The sequence below is a fragment of the Panicum hallii genome, chromosome 4 (assembly GCF_002211085.1).
Source record: "Panicum hallii strain FIL2 chromosome 4, PHallii_v3.1, whole genome shotgun sequence".
NCBI lineage: Eukaryota > Viridiplantae > Streptophyta > Magnoliopsida > Poales > Poaceae > Panicum > Panicum hallii.
The window spans coordinates 13,200,886-13,205,342 of NC_038045.1; positions in this window are offsets into that span (position 1 = coordinate 13,200,886).

Sequence of the window (4,457 nt, forward strand, 5' to 3'; positions counted from 1 at the left end):
GTACTTAGGAGAAGAACATGGGATGATTTTTACCTTTCTTTTACCTCCCCTTGCCATAAGACAAGTGTGAGTGATGTTTTTCCCATCCTAGAGGTTTGAGAAGAGAGAAGTCTTGTTAAAGGCAAGTGTGGCCACTTTTTCTTCACGCGAGTTGGAGCTCTCATCATCGGAGTCCCACTCCTTGCCAAAATGTGCTTCACCACTTTGTTTCTTCTTGAAGAACTTCTTGTCCTTGGTGAAGTACTTCTTCTCCTTGTTGTCCTTCCTCTTCTCTTCCTTGTCCTCTTTCTTCTCATATGGGCAATTTGCAATGAAGTGCCTACTCTTGCCACAATTATAGCAATTTCTTTTTGTCCTTCTTTTGGAGCTCTCATACCTCTTGTTGCCCTTGTAGTTGCGGTTTCTCATCAATTTGTTGAAGTTCTTCATGAGAAGAGCCATGTCATCATCATCAAGACTTGAACTATCGCTATCATTGTCACTTGATGAGGATTCTTGCACTACTTTCTTGCTCTTCTCCTTCTTGTTTGCCTTGAGGGCAATATCTTGCCCTCTTGAGGTTGAGGTTCCCTTGGACAAACTCTTCACATACTTGGTTTCACTTTCCATCATCTCATGGTTGATAATCTTGCCAAGTACTTCTTCCGGTGTCATCTTCTTGTAGTTGGGACTCTCCCTTATCAAGGTACATAAGATTATGTTCCTTACCGAAAATGCCCTAATCATCCTCTTGACCACTTCATGGTCGGTCCACTTCTTGCTTCCAAGACTCCTCACTTGATTGATCATCTTCTTGAGCCTTGTGTACATCTTTTGGGGGGTTTCATCATCCAACATGGCAAACCTCCCAAGTTCTCCTTCAATCATCTCAATTCTTGCTTTCCGAATGGTCTTGGTGCCTTCATGTGCCACTTTGAGAGTATCCCATATCTTCTTTGCACTTTGCAATCCATCCACTTTATCAAATTCCTCTCTACTCAAGGATGAAAGGAGGATGGTTGCGGCTTGAGCATTACGGTGTAACAATTGTTGCATAGTTGGTCCAAAGCTTTCATCGTCACTCTCCGGTTGCTCAATACCTACACAAACAATCTCCCAAAGACTAGGGTGAAGAAAAAACAAGTGCCATCTCATGTTAGTCCTCCATTGAGAGTAGTTAGTTCCATCAAAGTGTGGGGGTGTTCCAAGAGAAACGGAAAGAAAATTGTTATTGGAACTCATGTTATCATAGTTAAAAGGAGTGCGAGAGTAGTTAGAAGTAACCGATTTTCTTCTTCTTTCTTCTCTTGATGTAGATGGACCCTTCATCACTACTTGATGTTGAGGATGAGGATGACTCAATCACTATTCTCTTGCTCTTGCTCTTACTCTTTTTCTTATGATCTCCACTCTTCTTGGAGCAATCGGATACATCGAACTTGGCGTTATCATCTTCCTTGTGCATCTCATCTTCTTTGCCCTTATTCTTCTCAAGACTCTTGTGTGAATCTACTCCGGCCATGATCTCCTCGAGTTGTTAGACTCAAATTTGAGGAACCAGGCTCTGATACCACTTGAAAGTACGCCTAGAGGGGGGGGGGTGAATAGGCGATCGTCGCTTAAAACCTGCACACAAAAACTCAGCCCGAAGCTGCCTGGCGGACTGTCCGCTGGGAGTGTCCGCTGGGAGGTCTCGGGAAAGGAATGCAATCTTTTGAAGAATAAAACTTGTATTCCAAAATCTACTTGAATAGAAAGACTCTAATACAAGTGAGGAACACTAAATGCGGAAGCAATCTAGCACAAAGTAAGTACACAAGTAGATCGGGCAAGAATACTAGACGTTGGTAAGAATAATAAAAACACAAGAATGAAGTAAGATAATCAAGTACAAGAGGCACAATATTTGCACCTGAGGTTCGAATCCACTCAAGAATTCTACGTCCCCGTTGAGGAGTCCATAAAGGACCAGGTTCCTCTCAACCCTTTCCTCTCTCAAGCAACCACAAAGGTCAAACTTGAGCTTTTCACTAGCAACAAGGGTAATACAAACTTCTCAAGACAACCACACCATGAGTTGGTTGTTCTTGAGCACCTCTAACTGTCTAGGAGCCAAGCTCTAAGAGTAATAGATGTGGAAAGTGATGGAGAGTGCCAAGAGATGCCCAAGACAGGTGAAACTCTTGGGAAGAACTTGAATCTTGCTTGGATCTTGCTCAAACCCAACCCTAGACCAAAGATTTGGAGTGGGGAAGCTAGGGTTTCACTTTGGGGAGCTTTGGAGTGCTTAGGATGTGCTTGAGACTCGGTTTCACTGGTTAGGCAAGAGTTGTTTCTCGTTTGGGGGTCGTGGGGTATTTATTTGGTCTCACTAGAAACTAGCCGTTAGGCAGTTTTTAGTGACCTAGCGGACTGTCCGCCAGGCCTGGCGGATTGTCCGCCAGGAGCTCTCGGACTTAGGCTGATTTAGCGACCTGGCGGACTGTCCGTCAGGAGCTCTCGGATTTGCATAAATTCCTACAGGACTTACACTCCGGATTTGATTTATTGGAGATCTTCCACACACTTTCCACATCCCCCTTGATAGTACAGTATACCTAAACTCAAGAAAACATAAAACAAATAATTTTCTCCGCTTGCAACTCTCTTCTTGATCCGGTACCATTCTCCAACTTTGAATGATCGTCGAGATTCACTTCTTTTCTTTTCTCCTTTTTGGTTTCTTTGACCCCTACTCATTATACTTAATTAAAACATTAGATACTCATTTAGGTTGTTATTAATCACCAAAATAGGTCATTAGGCCTAGATGCACTTTCAAATCTCGAACCTATGAATGACATGTTCCTTGATGAACTGAATAACGTCTCTGGATGCCACCGACTTCATAGGGATCACCTCTACCCACTTAGTAAAGTAGTCCGTGATGGCCAAAATGAACTGGTGGCCTTTGCTCGATGGAGGACTAATTTTGCCGATCATGTCCATGCCCCAGCCTCTGAACGGCCATGGTTTAATAATGGGGTTCATTACTGAAGCTGGTACGATCTGAATTTTCCCGAACCTCTGATACGCTTGACATCCTTTATAATACTCAAAACAATCTTCAAGCATGGTGAGCCAGTAGTACCCTGATCGCCTAATCAGCCACTTCATCTTGTGAGCCGATTGATAAGTCCCACAAGTTCCTTCGTGGACCTCATGTAAGAGCCGATTGGACTCAACCAGCCCCAAGCATTTAAGCAACAGTCCTTCTAGAGTCTTGTAGAACATGTCGTCCCCTATCAGGACATATCTCATGGCTTTATAACGTATCCTCTTGGGTGCCCCCCAAGCCGAATCCTTCAAGTAATTGAATATATCGGCTCTCCAATCTCCCTAGTCCAATAGGTGCACCTGATGACTGGATCCATCAGCTTTGTATCCTGAAGCCAGTTGTGCCAAATCATTGGCCTCCGAATTCCGAGCCATAGGTATCCAATAGAAATTTATGTACCTGAAATGGGCTATCAGCTCTTGACATTGCACCCACAACGGGAAAAGTAACTCACTCTCACACCTGTATTCCTCTGTGAGCTGAGAGATCACCAATTTCGAATCCCCGAAAACTTCTACTGCTTCAGCTCCGGCCTCAAGAAGCAACTCCATACCTTTAAGCACCACTTCATATTCTGCAAGATTATTGGTGCAAGTAGTAGGCAATCTGATTGAGAAAGAATACATTGCCCCCCCGAGGCGACACCAGCAGGACACCTATGCCACATCCCTTTCCGCAGACTAATCCGTCGAAGTACATGGCCCACGCACGTACAGAAAGCGCTTCTATGTTAGTACTGACCCTCTCTGCAATAAGATTTGCTAACGCTTGCCCTTTGACCGCCTTCGCGGGTTGATATCGGATATCAAATTCTGATAATGCAAACATCTATTTTTCCAACCGGCCTTTCAATACAGGAGCCGATAGCATGTGTTTTATGACATCCGATTTGCAGATAATAATTATCTCAGCTGATAGCAGGATGTGACGAAGCTTGGTGCATGTAAAGAATAGACAAAGGCATAACTTTTCGACATCAGGATACCTTGTCTCTGCGTCGAGCATCCTTCTGCTGAGGTAGAATACAACCCTCTCTTTATTGTCATGCACTTGTATCACTACCGACGCGATGGAGGTGTCACCAACTGATAGGTACACGTAAAATGGTCTATCTTGTTGGGGTGGAACCAGCACAGGTGGTCTTGACAAATATTCCTTAATCTCTTCAAATGCCTATTGCTACTCTGCCCCTCAGTGAAATTCTTCATTGGCTTTAATTTTCACCAACTCCATAAAAGGCTATATCCGCCCAGAAAGATTGGAAATAAACCTCCTGACAAAGTTGATCTTGCCAATAAGTTGCTGGAGCTCCCTCTTCGTAGTAGGTGGCACCATGGTGCGTACGGCTTCCTGACTTTTTAGGCCAATCTCGATCCCCTTT